The 25,775-nt window shown below is 37.3% G+C and overlaps 1 protein-coding gene across 13 annotated transcripts in view; it reads right to left on the bottom strand.

The window, feature by feature from the left end:
* The window catches only part of promL (prominin-like), a 119,270-nt gene extending 93,796 nt beyond the window's left edge, over positions 1 to 25,474 (bottom strand). For 4 of the 13 annotated variants that reach the window (XM_073983258.1, XM_073983271.1, XM_073983281.1 and 1 more), the window contains exons 1-2: positions 25,405 to 25,434; positions 25,118 to 25,285 (exon numbers count right to left, since the gene is read on the bottom strand). The gene's annotated coding sequence lies outside the window, so the exon portion shown is untranslated. Of the gene's footprint in view, positions 1 to 25,117; positions 25,333 to 25,392 lie in introns of those variants that run through there. The other 9 variants (XM_073983254.1, XM_073983273.1, XM_073983268.1 and 6 more) reach the window with 5 other exon arrangements.
* Between the last annotated feature and the right edge of the window lie 301 nt (positions 25,475 to 25,775).

The raw sequence follows: 25,775 nt of genomic DNA, 5'->3' as shown, positions 1-25,775 counted from the left end.
CCGGATGAACTTTTCTATAGAAAAAGTCATCCCGGATGAACTTTTCTATAGAAAAAGTCATCCCGGATGAACTTTTCTATAGGAAAAGTCATCCCGGATGAACATATCAATAGGACAAGTCATCCCGGATGAACTTATCTATAGGACAAGTCATCCCTGATGAACTTTTCTATAGGAAAAGTCATACCGGATGAACTTTTCTATAGGAAAAGTCGTTCCGTATGAACTTTTCTATAGGAAAAGTCATTCCGTATGATCTTTTCTATACGAAAGGTCATTCCGGATGAACTTATAGGAAAAGGCATTCTGGATGAACTTTCTATAGCAAAAGGCATTCAGGATGAACTTTTCTATAGCAAATGTCATCCCGGATGAACTTTTCTATAGGAAAAGACATCCCGGATGAACTTTTCTATAGAAAAAGACATCCCGGATGAGCTTTTCTATAGGAAAAGTCATCCCGGATGAACTTTTCTATAGTAAAAGTCAAATCGGTTGAACTTTTCTATAGGAAAAGTCATCCCAGATGAACTTTTCTATAGGAAAAGTCATCCCGGATGATCTTTTCTGTAGGAAAGGACATTCTGGATGAACTTTTCTATAGGAAAGTCATCCCGGATGAACTCTTCTTTAGGAAAAGTCATCCCGGATGAACTTTTCTATAGGAAAAGTCATCCCGGATGAACTTTTCGATAGGAAAAGTCATCCCGGATGAACTTTTCTATAGGAAAAGTCATCCCGGATCAACTTTTCTATAGGAAAAGTCATCTCGGATCAACTTTTCTATAGGAAAAGTCATCCCGCATGAGCTTTTCTATAGGAAAAGTCGTCCCGGATGAAATTTTCTATAGGAAAAGTCATCCCGGATGAAATTTTCTATGGGTAAAGTCATCCCGAATGAACTTTTCTATAGGAAAAGTCATCCCGGATGAACCTTTCTATAGGAGAAGTCATCATCGATGAAATTTTCTGTAGGAAAATAAACCACCAATGAACTTTTCTGTAGGGAGTTAATTATCGATTAATTTTCTGTAGGAAAATTTATGAAAATTTATTTTCTATAGCAAAAATCATGCAGGATGATCTTTTCTAATGGAAAAGTCATCGATGAACTTTTCTTTGGGAAAAGTCATCATCGATGCACTTTTCTGTAGGAAAATTCTTTATCGATTAACATTTCTGTAGGAAAATTCATGATCATTTATATTTTTCAAGGATAAATGTCTTATCGATGAATTTTTGTTCTCTTTCAAAAACACTTTTTAGAGCAGAAGATGGTAACTCTGGTACACTTTCCTAGCTGGCTGACTGATGCTACAAAAGGATGCTCCAATGAAAAAAATGAAAATGTATGTGAACGCAACGCCATACAAAAACAAAACTTCCTGAAACATTACAAAAACAAAAGCAGAAACAAAACACACCGACGACAAACAAAATTATGAAACATGCGCAATAATAACATTCTACGCTTTTGCCTGTCCCGTAAGTTTAGTTTTCAACAGCTACATTCGCACCTTACACCCGCCGTGCCACGGCAAGCCTAGCCAATTTTAGGTCTATCTTTGGCAAAGCATAAAAAGTGAGGAGAGGAGGTTATACAGCATCCTCATCAGTCGTAGTCAGCAGCATCGGCAGCACTGGCAAACAAGCACAAATGTGTTCACTGACCCTTTTTGTGCTGCTTCTTCGTCCATTTTTGCTTTTTACAGTCATTCGTGTGTGATGAATATTTGCTGCAAAGTGTAGTGAACCCATGGTGGTGTTGCAGATGGGAAAAAAAACCACGACACAACGGACTAACTCAACAAGAGTTGTTTTTAATGTAAAGTGACATATTTTTTGTCACGCAACTTAGGTCCATAGCTGCCTGCCTGATACCTTAGTTGCGGTATCGAAAGTACCTGCATAGCCGCCACACATTGTAACAATTAATGGGTTTATTAACTAACGGAGTGTGGCTGAGCGAACTATGTATGGTTGTTGTATTAGGGGTTCTCCACTCAGACCGCATTACTGCTGATATAAGCTATTTCAATCATCTGTGTTGTTGTTGTTTTTATTAATTCCGGACCGGAAAAACGAACAAAGTATTTAATATTTTGCACTTGATTTTTTTCAATTGGAAACGAACAAATCTTTTTCGAGATTTCAATTGAAATTTCAATTTGAACGTGCAAAAATCTGTTTTAATAAACTCAAATTTAAAGTTCTGTTAGAAAAAAATTAAACTGACCTTTAGATGATATTCTATTGGAAGACTTTTTGACCTTCAATATGAATATCTTCTATATATAAGGTATAAAAGTGTGTACGTTTGTTTGCTTGTTTGAAGTTTATATAGAAAAGTTCATCCGTGATGACTTTTCCTATAGAATAGTTCATCCGTGATGACTTTTCCTATAGAAAAGTTCATCCGTGATGACTTTTCCTATAAAAAATTTCATCCGTGATGACTTTTCCTACAGAAAAGTTCATCCGTGATGACTTTTTCCATAGAAAAGTTCATCCGGGATGACTTTTCCTATAGAAAAGTTCATTCGGGATGACTTTTCCTATAGAAAAGTTCATCCGGGATGACTTTTCGTATAGAAAAATTCACCCAGGATGGCTTTTCCTATAGAAAAGTTCATCCGGGATGACTTTTCCTATCGAAAAGTTCATCCAGGATGAATTTTCCTATAGAAAAGTTCATCCGGGATAACATTCCTATAGAAAATTTCATCCGGGATGACTTTCCTATAGAAAATTTCATCCGGGATGACTTTTCCTATAGAAAAGTTCATCCGGGATGACTTTTCCTATAGAAAAGTTCATCCGGGATGACTTTTCCTATATAAAAGTTCATCCGGGATGACTTTTCGTATAGAAAAGTTCATCCGGGATGACTTTTCGTATAGAAAAGTTCATCCGGGATGATTTGTCGTATAGAAAAGTTCATCGGAGATGGCTTTTCGTCTAGAAAAGTTCATCGGAGATGACGTTTCGTCTAGAAAAGTTCATAGGAGATGATTTTCGTCTAGAAAAGTTCATCGGAGATGACTTTTCGTCTAGAAAAGTTCATCGGAGATGACTTTTCGTCTAGAAAAGTTCATCGGAGATGATTTTCGTCTAGAAAAGTTCATCGGAGATGACTTTTCGTCTAGAAAAGTTCATCGGAGATGTCCTTTCGTATAGAAAAGTTCATCGGAGATGACTTTGCGTATAGGAAACTGCCAAAGAAAAGTTCATCCGGGATGACTTTGCCTATAGAAAAATTCATCGGAGATGACTTTTCGTGTAGAAAAGTTCATCGGTGATGACTTTTCCTACAAAAAAAGAGGACTTTTCCTAGAGAAAAGTTCATCCGGGATGACTTTTCCTAGAGAAAAGTTCATCCGGGATGACTTTTCCTAGAGAAAAGTTCTTCCGGGATGACTTTTCCTAGAGAAAAGTTCTTCCGGGATGACTTTTCCTAGAGAAAAGTTCTTCCGGGATGACTTTTCCTAGAGAAAAGTTCTTCCGGGATGACTTTTCCTAGAGAAAAGTTCATCCGGGATAATTTTTCGTATAGAAAAGTTCATCCGGGATGACTTTTCGTATAGAAAAGTTCATCCGGGATGACTTTTCGTATAGAAAAGTTCATCCGGGATGACTTTTCGTATAGAAAAGTTCATCCGGGATGACTTTTCGTATAGAAAAGTTCATCCGGGATGACTTTTCGTATAGAAAAGTTCATCCGGGATGACTTTTCGTATAGAAAAGTTCATCCGGGATGACTTTTCGTATAGAAAAGTTCATCCGGGATGACTTTTCGTATAGAAAAGTTCATCCGGGATGACTTTTCGTATAGAAAAGTTCATCCGGGATGACTTTTCGTATAGAAAAGTTCATCCGGGATGACTTTTCGTATAGAAAAGTTCATCCGGGATGACTTTTCGTATAGAAAAGTTCATCCGGGATGACTTTTCGTATAGAAAAGTTCATCCGGGATGACTTTTCGTATAGAAAAGTTCATCCGGGATGACTTTTCGTATAGAAAAGTTCATCCGGGATGACTTTTCGTATAGAAAAGTTCATCCGGGATGACTTTTCGTATAGAAAAGTTCATCCGGGATGACTTTTCGTATAGAAAAGTTCATCCGGGATGACTTTTCCTATAGAAAAGTTCAACCGGGATGACTTTTCCTATAGAAAAGTTCAACCGGGATGACTTTTCCTATAGAAAAGTTCAACCGGGATGACTTTTCCTATAGAAAAGTTCATTCGGGATGACTTTTCCTATAGAAATGTTCATCCGGGATGACTCTTCGTATAGAAAAGTTCATGCAGGATGACTTTTCCTATAGAAAAGTTCATCCGTGATGACTTTTCCTATAGAAAAGTTCATCGGTGATGAGTAGAAAAGTTCAAGTTCGTATAGAAAAGTTCATCCGGGATGACTTTTCGTATAGAAAGGTTCATCCGGGATGACTTTTCGTATAGAAAAGTTCATCCGGGATGACTTTTCGTATAGAAAAGTTCATCCGGGATGACTTTTCCTAGAGAAAAGTTCATCCGGGATGACTTTTCCTAGAGAAAAGTTCTTCCGGGATGACTTTTCCTAGAGAAAAGTTCTTCCGGGATGACTTTTCCTAGAGAAAAGTTCTTCCGGGATGACTTTTCCTAGAGAAAAGTTCTTCCGGGATGACTTTTCCTAGAGAAAAGTTCTTCCGGGATGACTTTTCCTAGAGAAAAGTTCTTCCGGGATGACTTTTCCTAGAGAAAAGTTCTTCCGGGATGACTTTTCCTAGAGAAAAGTTCTTCCGGGATGACTTTTCCTAGAGAAAAGTTCTTCCGGGATGACTTTTCCTAGAGAAAAGTTCTTCCGGGATGACTTTTCCTAGAGAAAAGTTCATCCGGGATAATTTTTCGTATAGAAAAGTTCATCCGGGATGACTTTTCGTATAGAAAAGTTCATCCGGGATGACTTTTCCTATAGAAAAGTTCAACCGGGATGACTTTTCCTATAGAAAAGTTCAACCGGGATGACTTTTCCTATAGAAAAGTTCATTCGGGATGACTTTTCCTATAGAAATGTTCATCCGGGATGACTCTTCGTATAGAAAAGTTCATGCAGGATGACTTTTCCTATAGAAAAGTTCATCCGTGATGACTTTTCCTATAGAAAAGTTCATCGGTGATGAGTAGAAAAGTTCAAGTTCGTATAGAAAAGTTCATCCGGGATGACTTTTCGTATAGAAAGGTTCATCCGGGATGACTTTTCGTATAGAAAGGTTCATCCGGGATGACTTTTCGTATAGAAAAGTTCATCCGGGATGACTTTTCGTATAGAAAAGTTCATCCGGGATGACTTTTCCTAGAGAAAAGTTCATCCGGGATAATTTTTCGTATAGAAAAGTTCATCCGGGATGACTTTTCGTATAGAAAAGTTCATCCGGGATGACTTTTCGTATAGAAAAGTTCATCCGGGATGACTTTTCGTATAGAAAAGTTCATCCGGGATGACTTTTCGTATAGAAAAGTTCATCCGGGATGACTTTTCGTATAGAAAAGTTCATCCGGGATGACTTTTCGTATAGAAAAGTTCATCCGGGATGACTTTTCCTATAGAAAAGTTCATCCGTGATGACTTTTCCTATAGAAAAGTTCATCCGTGATGACTTTTCCTATAGAAAAGTTCATCCGGGATGACTTTTCCTATAGAAAAGTTCATCCGTGATGACTTTTCCTATAGAAAAGTTCATCCGTGATGACTTTTCCTATAGAAAAGTTCATCCGTGATGACTTTTCCTATAGAAAAGTTCATCCGTGATGACTTTTCCTATAGAAAAGTTCATCCGTGATGACTTTTCCTATAGAAAAGTTCATCCGTGATGACTTTTCCTATAGAAAAGTTCATCCGTGATGACTTTTCCTAAAGAAAAGTTCATCCGTGATGACTTTTCGTATAGAAAAGTTCATCCGTGATGACTTTTCCTATAGAAAAGTTCATCCGTGATGACTTTTCCTAAAGAAAAGTTCATCCGTGATGACTTTTCGTATAGAAAAGTTCATCCGTGATGACTTTTCGTATAGAAAAGTTCATCCGTGATGACTTTTCGTATAGAAAAGTTCATCCGTGATGACTTTTCCTATAGAAAAGTTCATCCGGGATGACTTTTCGTATAGAAAAGTTCATCCGGGATGACTTTTCCTATAGAAAAGTTCATCCCGGATGACTTTTCCTATAGAAAAGTTCATCCCGGATGACTTTTCCTATAGAAAAGTTCATCCGAGATGACTTTTCCTATAGAAAAGTTCATCCGAGATGACTTTTCCTATAGAAAAGTTTATTCGAGAGGACTTTGCCTATAGAAAAGTTCATACGAGATGACTTCTCCTAAAGAAACGTTCATCCGAGATGACTTTTTCCTATAGAAAAGTTCATCCGGGATGACTTTTCCTATAGAAAAGTTCATCCGGGATGACTTTTCCTATAGAAAAGTTCATCCGAGACGACTTTTCCTATAGAAAAGTTCATCCGAGATGACTTTTCCTATAGAAAAGTTCATTCAGAATGACTTTTCCTATAGAAATGTACATATGGGATGAGTTTTCCTACAGAAAAATTCATCCTGGATGACTTTTCCATAGAAAAATTCCTATGGCATGACTTTTCCCATAGAAAAGTTCATCCGAGGAAAATTTTCGTATAGAAATATTCATCTGAGATGACATTTCGAGGGAACTTTTTTTTGTTTTTTTTTTCATATATTTTTCTCATTTATCAGATTTTTTTTTCAAAACTCTTTCCCTCATTTTACATCATCATTTGATAAATTAACATTTTCTTGTGCTAAACAACATTTACCCCACCTTAGGTTGTCCTGGCAACCAATGAAAGTTTGCGTGTATTAAAATATTAAATATCGGGCATTATGAAAGGAAATTTTATTCAAAAGAAAACACAACATTAGGGACAAAATATTTAAATTGTAAAAAAAAATACACAAAAAGGGTTTGGTTATTGCCCTATTAACCGGAGCAAGGATTGGTCGGTCAAACTGTCAACGAAATGAAGATGAAGAACAAATGTAAAGCAAACGCCTACAAGAAGACGGGGATGATTCTTTTTCTAATTCCTATTATCTTTCCACCTCACAGGCAGGGGCGATAGACACGTGGAATTAATAAAATAAATAAGAGTTTATTGAAAGCTTCGACTAAGAACGGTGGAAGGGGGCAAAATGATTAAAGAACTGTTAAAAAGATAAAGCAATAATGAAAATCGCAGAAGGTGTGTGGGTTCAAGACATTATCACATTTTTTTAAAGCATTGTAAAGCCCTCATATAAAACTTTTTTCAACTTTCGAACTCAGTTTTAGGAATGAGGTCCCATTATTATTGGGCTACGTGGTCTAAAAACATGCATCCACTTGTCCCTTTGGAATGTTCGTGGGAAATATATATATTTTTTATTTGTAACATTTATAAAAAACGTTTTTATGATTTTTGAATGTCAGCCCCAGGTATGTTACCCCCCAAAAAGTATTATTAATACACATAAGTATTTGTTTAATTCTTCATAAATTATATAATGTCATATCATTTACGGCTACATTTGTGTGCGCGTTTTTTCTGCAAAAGAAGCACTTAAACACTTTTTTGCTTTGTTTGTCATTTATGTTTAATTTAAGCTTTAATTCAAACTGATGAAGGAAACCTCGTAAAACCCCCTCGAACAACTACCCAGCAAAATTTGAAGGAAGGGGTTCCATGCGATGACGTGATTTCATGGCATCTTTTGCATTGGTTTAAACGAAGTCGTGAAAGATCCGATCTTTTCATTAGCATTTGAACCAATGCAAAGGAAGTCGTGAAAGATCCGATATTTTCATTAGCATTTGAACCCATTCCATCGATCCAATAGATATGAGTTTTGTGTTGTTATTTTTCTAAATATATGTGTAATACCCTAGACAGACGGCAGAGTTAATTTGGATTAAAAATTTCCTAATTTGAATTAAATTTTCACCCTGACAGACGATAGTTTCTGCATTTATGAAACAGCTGTTTGTGTTGTTTGTTTGTACCCAGCAGACCATTTCATAAAACTTTACAAAAGTTCGCCAAAATATGCGAAACAAATTCACTTTCTACCATTGACCTTTTCACCACGATGATGAAAAAAAAATAAATTTAATTTATTCGCGATATTTTTGAGTCTTTTTAATATTATAAAAATATTGCAAAACTTAAAAAAAACATTTGAAGAAGATATAATTTTCGATAGAATTGGTATGGTGGGTAATGACATTTTTTGTGAAAATAAAAATTTTAAAAAGACATTTGTTAGAAGGCGTTAAAAACGATTAGCTGCTATTCTACTCGCGAAAGACCACTACTTATTTTGAAGAAACGCGAAAATTGCTGATTTGCTTTCCCTTTTTATTTTCTTAAACATGGAAATTTGACAAAAGACGATTGATTTTCAACAGCATTTCCATATTGAAATTGCTAAATTCAGTTTAAATTTCCTTTGATTTTGTGCATTAAGAATGTGGATAATGCACGAATTAATTTGAATTAAGGCAGTTAATGCAAATTAACTCTGTCGTCTGTCTAGGGTATTAGATTAATTATTTACAATAGGCTTGATGTTGTCGGAGACTCGAAATCACAACCAACGTTGTTAAAATCTTGTCGTAATGATAATGTCATTGCAAAGGGTTGGTGGAAATGACATGCAAAAGCATTGGAGAAAATGACATGTCAAAGCATTGGTGTAAATGACATGCTTTGGATCCAGAAATGAATAGCATCTTTTGGGGTCCACGCTCATATAAAATTCATCGATGAAGATGCTAAAAAGATGACATGCCAGATCGCTTGCGCCCATGATTGAATAGCATCTTTGGCATCGAACATTTTGCTGGGTACATAACCGCCCTTGAACATTTTCTGAACTTTTAGTTGACCTGTTATCTCCAACATTCATTGCAATCGTCATCAACATCGTTAAACGCACACTTGACTTAAATGAATGTACAACAACGAATCAAGCAACCAACGAACGAATGAATGAACCTGCCTGCATGTAGTTAGGTATATGACCGAACATGTGTAGCACAAAAACAATTTACAAGAATTTATGTGATTATTTTGTTGTAATATTATGATTTAGGTTTTTAGGTTTGGTAGTGGGTTTAATTGGAAGACTTTTGCGATATTCTGGGATAAGGCTAATTGATTTGATATCCAGTGATCCTACCAAGACGACCCAAAACAAGTATTTAAGGTCTTATGGCTGTAGGGTCATACATACACAGACCTAATGGAGCTTGAACAAAATTCACAACTGCTAGGAATTCAAAAGAGGTAAAAAATAATTAAAAATAAATAAAATTTGTTAGGGTTGGTGTTATGAATGGTTTTCAAAAGGGATCAAGCTCCGACACCACATTTTTTCCGCTGCAAACCCACGGCAGCAAGTTTTTTCGTACCAGATTGTCCCGAAACCATAGTGTTTCGGCCAGCGGCTGCCAACCCAGCATCAAACCAATGCTTCTACGTAGGTTTCATGTTACTACAACAACAACATGGTGCAAATTACCTTGCCCACATTTTTAACCAATGTCTCAGCACTTTCTAGGTCCCAGACATGTGGAAAGTCGGAAAAATAATCCCTGTCCAAAAACCAGACAAACCCGCCCACATCAGCAATTCACACCGCCCGATCACCCTGCTATCGCCAATCGTAAAAATACTGGAATCTATTATCTTACCGCGCTTCACTGAACACTTCCACCTTGCCGACCATCAGCACGGCTTCAGAGCCGGAAGGGGCACTCAGTGAAGTCACGGCTAAGGTAACAGAAGGACTAAACAGCAAGAGGCCACATCACAGAACCATACTAGTAGCACTGGACCTGTCCAAAGCCTTTGATACGGTCAACCATGCCACTCTCCTGAGGGACGTTATGCAAACAACACTCCCCAACTACCTCAAGATGTGGCTGGTTAACTACATGGTAGGCAGACAGTCCTATGTGGAGTTCCGAGGTCACAAATCCAAACCCAGGAAGAATAAACAGGGAGTAGCGGCGTACTATCCCCGTTGTTATTTAACTACTATATCTCCAAAGCTCCCAACCCCCCCGGAAATGTTCAGCTAATATCATACGGCGATGACTGCACGATCATGTCCATTGGCAGGAATGTCCAAGACTTCTTTGAAGGTCGTAACCTTCAGTTATCGGCCCCCAAGTCCTCAGCCACCATCTTAACCTCGTGGACAAAAGAGGTTAACACTGAACTAAATATTCACATTAGCGGACAAATCATCCCAACAATTAAAAACCCCAAAATATTGGGTGTAACCTTCGACAGTATGTTCCTCTTCTGTAAACATGCTGAGATGGTGGCGGGGAATGTAGGGAAAAGGAATAAAATCCTTAAAGCTCTCTCTGGCAGCCATGGGGGAAAGACAAGGAGACCATCCTGACCACCTACAAGGAAATAGGTCGCCCCCTCCTTGAATACGCAGCACCAATATGGTAACCGGCTACCACCTAACACAACAACATGCGATTAAATGCAAGAAACGGGGCCACCCTAACCATGAGAGCTGCAATAGACCCCCCTCTGAAAGATCCACACCCATTAGATTTAACTTTCGTAAAGAGCTACCAAATATCCCCCCAATCCCCCATAATCCATCAGATGATGACATAAAAAACGCCCTTAAACAAGTACACTCAAAGGCAGTTGAAGACCAAATCTCCTCCTATAGGAGCTGTGTTGAGCTTGGTGGGAGGCCCCCTCCTGTAAGCGAGGATGAGAGGTTCCTACCTGGAGAGACCAGATTGACTTTATCACAGCTCAGGTCTGGTATCTCTAGGTACCCCAACAGTTATCTCTCCCTCCTGAATCCTGAGATAACTGACGCATGCCCAAAATGTGGCCGATCTCCACACATCACACGACACCTCTTCGCGTGTCCTGCATAACCGACAGACTTGACGCCGGAGTCTCTTTGGACACATCCAGTGGAAGCGGACCGCATTCTGGGACTGAATGTAGATGCGTAGATGTCTAAATATTAATTTAATATTTTCTTCTCTTCTTTTCTATTTCTTTCCCCTCGATACAACCTTTACCTGTAGGGGTTACAACAACAACCACTTTTATGGGGTCACGAAGGCCCTGAATAATATGTGCGGTTATGGAGTGGAGTGATCAAAGCTGCAGTAAAGCTTCAATGATCGTTGCTACGAGAACTACCTCTCCATTTTCTACACATCCGGGACAATGAAATTTATTTGTTCCTATTGGAATATTTCAAAACTTTGGATGATAGAGCCGCTTTTCCACTTATTCTCCTCATCCTCCTCCTCCTCACTTCGGTGATAAGAGTAAGATATTTTGGCATCACTAGGATAGTTTCGACTAAGCAATTCACGACCATTATATCAGACCCCTCCAGGCGGCGGATGATTGTACGATCCTGGCGTCACGTACCTACCCTGATGACATCTGTGAGAGACTGTACTCCTATTTAACCGAACTTGCCACCTTTTTCCATGCGAGGAATATGCAGATATCCGCCACTAAATCTGCGGCCACTCTGCGCACCACATGGACGGCAGTAAAGAAGAGAGTTGAATGTCGTTGTCAAAGGTATTAGAATTCCGACCACAAACTGCCCCAAAATACGAGGGGTCACATTCGACACTACGTTCACGTCGTCCGCGCATGCAGCAGCTATCAGCGGCAAACGGAAAAGTAGGAACAAGGTCCTCAAGTTCCTAGCCGGGCTGCACTTGGGGTGCTGATAAAGAAACCTTGTTGACTACATATAACGCGATAGGTCGGTCTGTGGTAAGCTATGCGGCTCCAGTTTGTTTCCCGGAATTATGTGATACGCAGTGGGGAAAGATTCAAACTTGTTTCCTCATGTCTTCAGTGGACCAACTACATGAGGAGGCAAAAAATTCTTACAGCAACATAATGAGATACTTTCGTTGCAGTATTTCCTTGGGTGTTGCCGTAAGAGCCATCCCAATCACCACCTTGGTTAGGCCAGACACACCCAGGCACATGAAGAAGGATATCCACGCTCTAGAGATGGTAAAATTCCAACGATACAGGAGAGAGCCCCTAGATCAACAGACATATCAAGCAGGTTTAGATAGCATTTGCACGGATGCTTATGCACGTAGTTGCTAAGGCCATAAGCAAGTATAGTGTGAACGAAGTCCTCGGAGTACATCCCCTCATCTATCGCAGGTGAGGAGCGTCAGCTGCAACGACAAACCAGAAATGTTTCGTTTTAACTTCCCTCAGGACATTGGACAAGGATCGACCGTTACAACAACAACAACCATTATATCAATCCAATGTCGGTAGGTTATTTGAGCTACCTAAATTGATCCTAGCTCTAATGAGCCGTACATTGAATGTATGAGGATAGCAGTCAGTTTTGGAACTACCGAAGTAGAGTTGCTTAAGGTATACATCCCACCGATATATATTTGTACTCCATGATCCAGGCCCAACATTAGTCCGCCGCTTTTGGGAGGTCATAACCGTCTGGTCTTGGGAAGACTTAACTGCTCATCATAATTTGTGACACTCGCTCCTCGGCAATGCGTCCAGTGTCAGGAAGTTGAGACAGTAAGTTTACAGGTTGGCCGGTGAGCAAAGCGGAACAAGTGGTTAAATCTTCTGAGGAGTTGCAACATTGGAGCCGGAATAAGTGAACTGTGGTCAACGGTTAAGTCTCGCTCGAACCCTGGGAAAAAGGAATATTGGACCGCAGTCATGTTTGGCGACATAACATTGATTGATCCTAAGAGATGGGCAACTTATTTCAATCGACTGTTTGTCGACCACCCTGAGAGTCACAGGGCGAAAAGAAGAGTATGTACTACGTCTGTGATGAGGAACCACCGAAATGTACAATGGATGATGTTTCGAATGTCATCGAGAACGTTAAATCATCCAAAGCATTATGCCCTGATGTTAATGCTGAAACAGCTGGATGGGCCGGAATTTGAGTATCTCACCACAGGCCTCAACCTGTCGCTAGCCACCCACATCGTTCCAGAAGTCTGGAAAATGAGCAGGGTGGTCTTGCTACTGAAGCGAGATAAGAATGTCAGCAAAGGTGAATCGTACAGACCGATTCCGCTTTTGTAACCATGGCTCTTGAGGCTTTAGTTATGCCATTTACCTGTACGCAAAGCCGACTGATTGTAGAAGCATAGGTTTTATGCCAGCATTGACCGCTTGACCGAAACGTTATGGTTTCGGGCCAGTCCGGGTACGATACAACCTGACACAAACATCCTCGAAGGGACAAAGGACACTTCTTTCTCTCATATCAATGGGTGTACCCCGATTCATATTAGCACAATGAAAGGCAAATGCAGACTTCCGTGAATTGCTTTACAAATGACTGAAAATCTGCCAAGTATTATGTTTCTTAACGCCGTTGTACTTAACAACTGCAAAGCTATATGTTTCAAAACATCAAAAATAACATTTTTAACGCCGGTATAAAGCAAACATGTATCATTTTTATTCCAGATACATTTAGTTGCATTTTCGAGGAACAATGTATGAGTGTGCAACTGAAATATTTTGACGAAGTTTAAACAAGGCAACGCAACTGACGATATGGAATTCAGCCCAACTGTATAGTGTACGCTGAAGGGCAAATTTGCAACGTGGCCGGGAAATCGAACTCGAACATTAATAGCCTGTTTCTCTAAGACGATACGAATGTAAATTCATTCGAACTACAGATAAACTTTATTTGAATTCGAATCGTCTTAGAGAAACAAGCCCAAGGCGGGTGTACTTAACATAAAACCATGGTGGCTCCCATTCTGATTCATTTGCAGCTCAATTTTCTAACGCTCACAGTTTACTTGTTCTTTCTTTTTCAACTTGTTATCACTAGTTCTATACCTTAAAACGTCTTCATAAATTGGCTTGCTCTTCCCATTACACCTTTGTGTTTTAACTTCGTCCTTGAATCAAAATCCAACACAGTTTCACAATCTCTAGGAAATACTTTAGCACCAAAATATCCACATTATTCATTAATCACTATTTTTTTTTTTAAAGAAGACAAGATTTTATTAAAACATGTGATATCAGACTTTCATATAAATCACATTGTCTAAACATACCATAAGTATTTACAAATCTTTTGTGTATTTTGTTTTATCTCTTCACACTGCAATCAAAACCATCATCAACATCTTCTATGTTGTCTACTGCTGCTGTTGTTGTTGCTGCTGCATGAACATGACGAAAACTTAGTTCAATGTTATCTCCTCTTTTGTTTGTCTCTACGAGTATTTATTTATGGAGGTCTTTTTTGTTGATGATTTTGCAACATTACTAATCTCTGTGTGCACTAAAATCACAGCAACAACAACAATAAAAATAAATAATTATCAAACTTTAATTACAGAGTCACATGTATTCTTCTTTCGATGCAATTGAACTGTGTCAAATACGAAGAAAAAGACAACAAGTATTGTGGCTCTCAGTAGTAACGGTGTCAGCAGCAGCGCTGTCAACAGCTGTTGTAAACAAGGCATGCTCACAATCGTTCATTTTCGTGACAACAAATTGTGGCACGTATGCTCTCTTTCTGATATGAAAATCTTTAGCCAAAGTAACGAGTTTTCTACAAATACCAACAGCATTGCTGTTGTAAACAAATCGAATGAAAACAATGAGTTATTACCTTGTCCTCGGTAATTTTCTCAGTGAAAGAAAGAAAAAAATAATAAAAACAAGCCAAACAACATTTCTACATTTCTCCCTGCGAAATGAAAGTGTAAATACTTGAAATACGAGTGTACGTAGACACGAAGTGCCGTAGTGTATCAAGTTTACCACATTTATAACGTGAATATGTTGAACGAACGAACAAATGTAATTATTGATAAAGAGAAATTGCTAATGTTGTCTCTCCCCCGCCCACACCCATTCACCTCATTATGTATGTTGTGTTGTAGGTAGGTGTTAGGGTGTGTATTTGTATACTTGTTCGTGCCCCCCTTTTGCAATAGAGTTAGAGGAGATCACTTGTACCACATAGTATTGTAGGTTTTATTGATACTGATGGTGTTGTTGTTGTTGTTTTTGTTTATATTTACATACATGCCCCACACCAAAATGCGTATACACATAAAGTAGAAAAAGCAAAAGAAGCACATGCATGGTACCGCATGCATTCATGTGGGTTATATTTATTTGTTGTTGTTGCTGCTGCTGTCTGAATTTGGGTTATTATCTGTAACTGTGTGTAATGGTGACATTGCATGACATTATTGTAGGTACTTGCCCCGACGTTCTTCGACGAAGGAGAGAGCACGTCGTGCAACGAAAATAACATGTTTTATAGGTAGATAATGTATTTATGTGAGAATGAGGAGGTTTCTAACCACACCGTTTTATATGTTAATGACATGAGATTTGAAGTCTTATTGCAACATGTTTAATTTCGTAGAAAAGTTTACGAAAATAATAAAAACGCATACACACTTACATTTACATAAACACACAATCACTTAATTAAAGCTTTGAGTGTTTGCCACAAAGAAAATGCAGTTTGACTGACTGTCACATGAAACATAGGTAGGTATTTTGTTTATTTGCATTTGTATTGAATTGTGGGCTTAAGTCTCGTTTAGGGGCGTCTCTCGGATCGGGCTGAAAATTTCACCATAGGGAGTCCTTGGGACCCTGATCACAACTATATATATATTTCCCGGGGGAAGTCCATACTTCCCGAGATATGGGTCTTGACATTTCGGGAAAGTCCTACTTTAACACCATTTCTTTATTTATGGGCACCTCTCGGATCGGGCTGAAATTTTCACCATAGGTAGTCCTTGGGACCCTGATCACTACGATATATAACTTTTCCGGGGAAGTGCATACTTCCCGAGATATGGGTCTTGACATTTTACTCTTTTTACTTGGGCAATATTGGTATCATTTTAAAGCTCGTGGTGAGTAGGTACCTTTGATTGCGTTTACGATTTTTGCTCCTGTCCATAAGAGAAAGTCTTAAATCCCCGCCGAAGGATATAGGATTTTATATAGAATATGGATTGGAAAAATCCTATATGTACCTAGGTATAATACGTTTCGGATAAAGTATTATCGTTGGTTTTCGTATAGGTTAATGTCGTTTATGGGCACCTCTCGGATCTGGCGGAAATTTTTTCAGTAGATAGACCTTGGCATACTTAATACAACGATATATAATTTTCCGAGTCGAAGTCCATAGTTCCCGAGATATGGGCTCACTAGGTTGTTTATGTGCATCTCTCAGATCGGGCTGAAATTTTTACCATAATTTACCGGCGGGAAGTACATACTTCCCGAGGTATGGGTCTTGACATTTTACAATTCTAACGTAGGCAATATGGGTATCGTTTTAAAGCTTATGGAGAATACTTTTGTGCGCGCTACCTATTTTTACTCCTGTTTATAGGAGAATGTATTAAATTCCTAGTCGAATCCGGCTAATTAGGAACACTTAAAATTTAAAAAAAAAGTAAAAAAGTATCAGTCGGCATTGCCGACAGAGATATACCCGATATACCCTCAGCCTATGTGAATTGAAACTTTCATCTACGGACAGATCGAACGTATTGAGGGTCTTTCCGAATTTGATGGCCCTTTTTGAATATTTGAACTTACAGACAAAAATGTGGATTAGGATTATGAAAGTGGATCTTATTTTGGGGGACACATCTTTTCGATAGATATCACACCCACCAGTCTTTCAGTGGGTCATCGTATAACATTTGGACCAGTATACCAGGAAGCATGAACTTTTCCACGGAAAACATAATATCGCTGTAAACAGGACCACAGCATCGGTATATATTTCCAAAGGATCTTTGAACATATCCCTAAACTGCACTTAAACAAAAGTGTTGACGTTTTGTGGCCGAAGTACCTTAAGGAGAGGACCAATATGGGTCATTTTAGAAGTTAAACTAAATTTGCTTAAGTGTTGCGTCCAAAGTGGATATGGAACATATTGACATTTCTATATCTCGAAAACGATACGAGATAGATTAGAACCGAATAGAAATTCAGAAAGAGCTGGGTTGAAAACTTTGAAAGGTACCTATAACTAAAAATGTCAAAAATGGCGTATAGAACACTTAAGCATGACACCGACGATATGACGAAGGCCAAATTTCGGATCATATCCATTTACCAGTTCGAGTGCTATAGTGCGATATTTTCTCAGAAAGTATTTACTTGTCCCGGAAAAAACTTTTCACATCGTAAAGGGGTCAGCTTCAACAAAAATCGAAGTGACCCAAGAGCAGGTCTTAAATTGAAATTTTGTGTGGCAGGTACCCGAAGGAATGGGCAAATATAGTCCACTAGCATGTGTCCGCTACTTCTTTAGCGGAAGTGACGCAATTATAAGGAAAATCTCAACATTAAAACTATTTCTTAATAGAAATTATTTTTGTTATTTCTGACCGGTTTCTGAATTTAATACCCTAATTTTGTCTTCAACAGCAACTCAAATGTACAATAAACCAAACATTATTGAAAGAATTTTTGTTTTAATTTGAAATTGAAAGTAAAAATTTTTACAAATTCATCGTTTGAAATCATTTTTTGTCTAACTGGATTTTAACGAAAGAAAATCTTTTGTGCGACCCCTGTTATGTGAAAACAAAATTATATAGCTTATAGCAAAATTACTTGAAGTCTATACCATTATCACCAACTGCGACATCTGTTGCAATGGAAAATAACAACCTTCATTGCCTTTCCAATATATATTGGTTTACGATAAAATAAATGCGCCTAGAAGTAAACTACAAAATTTGAAATTGTGATATTTTACGGTATTAAGAAATTATAGCATTTAATTTGACAAATGTGTTGCCAACTAAGTACATAAGTAATAACAGTGAATAATAAGGATTTTTGTTATTATTTTTTGTGGTTCCAGGACGAATTTTGCAAAACCCGGCCTTATCTTGCACATTTGCACCAACAGTGATCTACTGTAAAATTTCAAGCTCCTAGCTTTAGCCGTTTTAGCTGGGCGTTGATGATGAGTCAGTCAGTCAGTCACTTATCACCAAACTCAAATATATAATAGATATTCGAACCTAATCTATACCCGATAGATATATTAAGAAAATATGGACTAAATCGGCCACTCCCTTCAAGAGTTATCGTGCGCACAATTTTCCGAACATTTTTGAGCTTTTGTGGCGGAGGTACCTGAAGAAGTGGACCGATATGGCTTATCTTCGAACATGTATGGACAAAATATTACAAAGGCCAAATGTTTGCCCGAATCGGCAGATCCGTTCGGGAGTTATTATGCACTACAACAACTACACAGGGTGTCATAGGGGTTTTTTTGCAACTTTCAGGCTATTTTGTCAGGAAGTATGGACTTGCCCCTGATGAAACTTGTGCCGCCGTATGGGGGGCAGTGAATACAAGTTGTTGCAATAAAAATCAAAGAGATTCGTGAGCTGGTCCTAAATGGAACTTTTCCGAAATGTTGTGTGGGAGGTACCCAAAGGAGTGGACCGATTTAGTCCATATTGAAACCTCATCTAAGTCTTGTAGAAATTTCACTATGTGCAAAGTGTGGACTACATCAATAAAATTTTCCGAACATTTTCGTACTTTTGTGGGGGAGGTACACGAAGGAGTGTACCGATAAGGCCCATCTTCGAACTTATACTGAGGCAAAATATTACGATACACAATATTTTCGTATAGAAAATATTTTGCGATCAAAATATTTTCTTATAGAAAATGATCAAAATGTTTTCTTTTTTTGGGAACACAATATTCTCGAATAGAAAATGTTTTGGATCAAATGTTTTCTATACGAAAATCAATCAATGAACATATTTTCGCATAGAAAAGTTTTTCCTGTAGAAAAAAGTTCATCTGGGATGACTTGTTCTACAGAAAAGTTAGCATAAGATGAATGTAGTGGCTAGAGTCAGGTAGATCTTGTCCACAGGTAGATCTTGGAATGCTGATTACGCCAATATAAATATCATGTTTGCGATTATAATAATTTTGAAAAAATATGATCGCTTTAGCCCTGTTTAGCATCTGCCCATAGGAGGAAGTCTTAAATACCGCCTGAAGGCCCGCTATTTTTGACAAACATTTAAATTTTGAAAACTTTCTGTGGAAAAAGTTTCAAGTCCAGTCACTACATTCAACTTGCTTTAAAAAGTTCAAATGTTTTCTATATAAAAGTTCACCTGGGATTACTTTCTGGTATGACTTTTTCTATAGAAAAGTTCCTCCGGGATGACTTTTAATCCAAGATAGCTTTTTGGGTAGAAAAGTTCATACTGGATGACTTTTCCTATAGAAAAGTTTATTAGAAATGACTCCTATTGAAAAAGCCTCTCCGGGATGTTTCTTCATATTAAAAAGTTCATCAGGGGTGACCTTTCTTATATAAAAAAATGTAATTCGAGTTGACTTTTCCTATTGAGTAGTTCATCACGGATGACTTTTGCTATAGACAAGTTCATTCGGGATAAATGTTCCTACTTTTCTTATAGAAAAGTTCATCCTGAATGACTTTTCCTATAGAAAATTTCACTCGGAATGACTTTTCCTATAAAAAAAAAAAAACAAGTAAAAAAGTATCAGTCGGCTTTGCCGACAGAGATATACCCTCAGCCTGTGAATATTGAAACAATTTTCTCCCAAAAAACGTATGTATGTAGGCGGTTTTAAAAATTTTGGGCGTATGAACCGACAAAAATGTTGATTAGGATTAAAGATCAAAAGATTTGCAGAGGAGATACTTAAAGGTATGGATTGACCATTAAGGAAGAGTGTCTCCAGCCACTACACATGGTGCCATAAGGGGGTTTTTACACCCTTCGGGCTGTTTGCTCAAGAAGTATGGACTTGCCCCTGAAAAAACTTTTACCATCGTGATTGAGGCAGCGAATGCAAGTTGCTTCAACAAAAATCAAAGTGATTCGATAGCAGGTCTTAAAGTGGACTTATCCGAAATTTTGTGTGGGAGGTAACGGATGAGTGGACAAATATTGTCCATATTTTAACCTGATCTATATCTGGTAGATATATTAGGATGTGTGAAGTATGGACCAGTTCGGCCACTCCCTTCAAGAGTTACCGTACGAACAATTTTTCCGAACATTTTTGAACTTTTGTGGGGGAGGTATCTGAAGGAGTAGACCGATATGGCTTATCTTCGAACTTAAACTATGTTTGGACAAAATATTACTAAGGCCAAATTTTGGACCGAATTGGCAGATCCGTTCGAGAGTTATCTTGCTCTCCAAACACCTCACACGGTGTCATAGGGTTTTTTTTTGCAATTTTCAGACTATTTTCTCAGGAAGTATGAACTTGCCCCTAATGAAACTTTTACCGTCGTGTAGTGGGCGGTGAATACAATTTGCTAAAACAAAAATCAAAGCGATTCGAGGGAAGGTCCTAAACTAAACTTATCCGAAATTTTGAGTCCATATTCGACTCACATCTAAGTCTGGTAGACATTTCACGATTTGCAAAGTATGGACCAAATCGGTTACTCCCTTCACGAGTTATCGTACGTACAAATTTTCCGAACATTTTCGAACTTTTGTGGGGGAGGTACCGGAAGGAGTGGACCGATGTAGCTCATCTTCGAACTTAAACTAAGTTTGGGCAAAATATTACGAAAGCCAAAATTTGAACCAAATCGGTTCATCCGTTCGAGAGTTATCGTGCGCTCCAGCCAGCAGGACAGACGGACGGACATGGCTAGATCGACTCCAAATTGTCTGAAACACATTTCGTCCAAACATACTTGGGGTCTAAAACCATTATTTCGATGAGGCACATTTTCATCGTATCAAAGTGTATATACCCTCCTTAGCCTAAAGGCTGAGGGTATAATTATTCGAGATGACTTTCCCTGTAGAAACTTCCATCTTATAGGCCAGTTCATTCGAGATGACTTTTTATATAGAAAATTTCATCTGGGAAGTCTTTTCCTATTGAGTAGTTCATGCCGGATGACTTTTGCTATTGAAAAGTTCATTCAAGGTGACTGTTTCTACAGAAAATGTCATCAGTGATGACTTTTCTTATAGAAAAGTTCATAAGCGATTTGCCTTATAGAAAAGATCATCCAGGATCTATTTTTTTTATGAGAGGTGTAGGGGTTCGATTCCCTGGACGGGCAACATCAACAATTTCAACGGTGGCAAAATACCCCTCAGTAATGTTAGCGATATTTCCTGAGTATTTCAGCCATGTAAAACTTCTCTACAAGTGGTGTCTTAGGACACGCCGCACAGTGGTTCAGAATCGTTTTTTCCTGGTCAAAATTCTGTAACTTTTGAACGGATAGAGATATATTCATAATTCTTTTTTTGTTAGACAGACAACACAATCAGCTTTCAGACGAATTACAAGCGGTCAAGTTCGGTCTGGTTTTTGCAGAGAAATTCAAGGTCAAAGTTAAACTTTTGAGTTTTTTAACTATTTTTCATCAAAATATGAGTGTTTTTGTGGTTTTTATATCTTCCTATGTATTAAAGATGGTCAAACACCAACAAATAAACAAAATAATTACCAAAAAAGAACTAAAAAAAAATTCGAAAAAATGCCGAAAAATTTTTTTTCAAAAATTTGTAAAAAAAATTTACAAAAAAAAAAATTAAATTTTTTCAAAAATTAAAAAAAAATTAACCTTGGGTCTTAATAAAACTTATATAAATCGTATAAAAACTCATATACTCAAAAATGTTGTAATTTGTGTCAAAAAACTGTAATTCATATGGAAACAGCATAGAAAAACACACATTTTCACCCATGTAATTTCAATAAATTGAAAAAAGTGTTAAACGGACGGAACGGGACGGGTACAAAAGTATGTATGGGCTGGAAGAGGAGACTTTTGGGCATCTTTCTGTGAAAACAGAACTTTATTCCATGTTGTTCCACAAAAGTTCTAGTCAACTAAATTTGGAATTTCATAAAATTTAGTACCCGAGGAAAAATAAAATAGATCATGTTGTGTAAACGCTACGGTAATTTACTAAAACGATTTTTAAAGGCCACAATCCTATCTACCTTATAAAAAAAAATGAACACAATTGCTGTTATTGTTTCAGAGAAATAGCTTCGTCTTTCTCCAGAAATTTGCAAAAATGACGTATTTCCCAAAAATGGGGAAAATGCTCGTCTTTAGGGGCACGCCACGCCCACACCTTCCAATATTTGGGCCTAATTTTTTGGTTTCCTTAGTTTCAATATGTTTACTATCGAATCCTATATAGAAATTAAATATCTTTGATAAAACAAAATTTTGATTTTTGGCCAGGAAAATCGATTCCTGAACCATTGTGCGCCGTTCGGACTCGGCAATAAACAGTAGGTCCCTCATCATTGAGCTAATATAAATCGGGGTGCACTCATTGATATGGGAAAAGCCTCCCTTGTCCCTTATGGGATGTTTGTGGAACAATTACATTATTATTTAGTGGGGGTTTTCAAAATTTTGGGAACAATTTTATATAGGGGGCCACAAAAAATCACTTTTCTTATAGACGGAATGACTTTAATTATAGAAAAGTTCATTCGGAATGACTTTTCCTATTAAACTTTTCTTCTGAGATGACTTTTCCTATAGAAACTTCCGTAGGAGATGACATTTCTATATACAAGTTCATCCGATATGACTTTTCTTATAGAAAAATGTATCCAGAATGACTTTTCTTACAGAAAAGTTTATCCGGGATGACCTTTCTAATAGAAAAGTACATCCGGGATGATTGCTTCATAGAAAATTCCATCCGTGATGTCTTTACTCTCTGAAAAGTCCGTTCAGAATGACTTTTCCTATAGAAAAATTCATCCGGAATGACTTTTCCCATTGAAATACATTCAGGATGATTTTTTCATAGAAATGTCCATCCGGGATGGTATATTTTCCATAGAAAAGTTCATTCGAAATAACTTTTCCTAAAGAAAGATTGAAATCAGCACTTTTTTCGACTTTCGTTAGTGAACCAAATATGTAATCTTTGGAATTATTTAAATTTGTGTCATTTTTAAGGCACGATATATGCCTTGTAAATTTGTACTTCCCCCATACAAAATTGCATGGCATTGTTATCAGGAAAAACATTATTGATCTCCGGCAAAAAATTCTACAACAATCCGCGAGGTGCCCCTAAATTAACTCAAGTCTTACGCAAATTTTTAGAAAATCCCATTTAAGACATTTTCTTATAAGAAACAAAATGTAAACATAGTTTTATGTCTGCACTGTTTATGTACAGAAGAGATCTGTGTAAATACGGGCATACGAGCACTTCACAACATGATTGTCGTTGCGGTCGACGGTCGTTGGATTGTGTTATACACACAAATCCAATTAGCTGGGCGAAATATACACACACTTTGCTCTGTTTATTCTTTTACTGTGGCTGGCGGTGGCTGCTGATGTCTGATGCTGTTTGCTGCTGCTTAGTTTAGTATCCATGTTTTTGTTGTTGTTGTTTCATAAATGTTCTGATTGCTACTATTGAATGAATGGCTGGTTGGCTGCTGATTTTGGGTTGTTGGGATGTGTAGTATTTTTTCTATTAACACACATTAAATTTAGAATAAACTAATGTTTACATTTACGTATTTTAAACATTTTAAACACAGAGTAAAAAAATAGGAAGTCATGGAAAGAGGAAAGGTAGTGAGAGTGTATTATAAAAGCATAATTTATGTAGCCATGGGATACCGTTAAAAATGTTCTTTTTTAAGGGTTATTTGCTACACGCTTTGCATGACAAAACATTCCACAGTGCATTCGATTTTCTCCACACAAAATTGCTTGACACATTTTATTTTCTTTGTTGTTTTTTCTGTTCTCACTCATTCATCTTTCAACGCTTCGTTCTATGAGATGTAATTTTCTTTTATTGGCTGTTTGACACAGACAGGGCTGGACACAAAGTTTCAATTTATGTTGTTGTTATTATATTCGTCGAATGCACAAAGAATAATAAAGCACTCACCACACAGAACACACAGAAACACACTATGATGACAATGGACTGGGCTCAAAGTACTTCGCTTTTTGTCAAGTGTCCACTAGTTTTGTTGTTAGTGTTTCTTTCTCCCGTTTTAATATTCTTAACACAGACTTTAATTTTTTCATAATAACCAACCATCCATATTCCATCACTTTACTACTTTACTTTGTGGATAAGTCATTCCCCAACAATTTATACATACCAACTACTTGAACATGTTCTTGCAAGAAGAATCAGAAGAATCGCAAGAAAAGGCAATAATTACAATAATAACATCAAAAAAACGTTGTCGTCGTGGATCAGTAGTGCTCACCAATCTTCGGTTTTCGTGACAATCAAAGACATGTAAGCTCTCTTTATATATTGTTGTTTAGCCAAGGAAAGAACATTAAAAAAACAACAATTCTTGTGTTGAGCATCCCTGTCGTCTTGTCTTCGTTGTTTGGTTGGGTTGGCTTTGTCAATAAACAAAACAAAAGAAATTAAGCTTCAAGCTGGGTCTGTCTTCAAGCCCATGAACGAAAGTATTTCTCTCTCGGCAATATTCATGTGAAAGAGAGTTATGCTGGCCACAAGATAACAACAACATAGAACAACACAAAAAAGTGGAGCCCAAGTTTGTTGTTTGTTATGCGCAGTAGGAGGTGAGATTTATGGAAAAAAGAATAATATGATAGGGGGATGGGGGGATAAGCAGCAACATATAAGCCCAAATAAACTTTTTTCTTCACTTTTTTTCTTCTTGGTAATGGGAACACCACCACACAAGCATTATGTTTCGAGGTTCTTTGCCATATTTTTGCAAAGATTATAAAGATAAATTTTGCAAATAATTTTGGAAGGACATTCTTTTTTAATTCAATGATCAATTAATAACAAAACATCTATGATATTTTTCTTATGATAACTTTGTTTTTTATTTTCAAGGAGGGTTTCGTTTTTTTCTCTATTTTCACATAATAACCATCTTAGCATTTGGTTTTTGTACTTTATTCTTGGTTATTTCAATTGTAATTAAAATAATCAAAAGGATGCTTACACTTCTTTTTTCTCACACGCAATATCAATATCCCGCAATATACAAACAAATACTTCAATAGTTAGAATTAATTTTTTTCTTCAGCTTTCCTCACACACACGCACGAACACTTTCTTCACACACAATTAACTTCACTTCTGTCTGTATCTGCATGCAACACCCTGCAAACTATAAAATTAATTTATTTTATTATTTTTATTCACATTTTTTCTTTTTCTTTGCATAAAATTAAATCTTCTTTTGTATATATTTTCTTTATTTCTTCCGCGACGTACCCAACAACGCACTCTTTTCTACGAATTTTCGAATTTATTTGACTGACTGACTCTCATTCTCCCACCGATGAACAACAACAACAACAAAAATAATGGTTTTTCTTGTTAAGTACTGCCAATAAAATAGTAGAAAAGTAATGCCAATGTCGAGGCTATGGGCCAGGGTTGTATATGAATGCCGTTATAAAATTGTAAAGCTGAAAACACATCCAACGTTTGAATAAAGTTTTGTGTAATTTCTGGTAGAAAAATAAAGAAAAATTTAAACTTGGCAGGACTTTGTCTTTTATTCATCTACCAGGAATGACACAAAACTTTACGCAAACGTGGGATGTGTTTTCAGCTGCGTTATGCGTCGCGTTACAACAACCACATGAAAAAAA

The sequence above is a fragment of the Musca autumnalis genome, unplaced genomic scaffold (assembly GCF_047663935.1).
Source record: "Musca autumnalis isolate F117 unplaced genomic scaffold, ASM4766393v1 scaffold_4, whole genome shotgun sequence".
In the NCBI taxonomy this organism is placed as follows: Eukaryota; Metazoa; Arthropoda; class Insecta; order Diptera; family Muscidae; genus Musca; species Musca autumnalis.
This window is presented reverse-complemented; position numbering and strand designations above follow the sequence as displayed.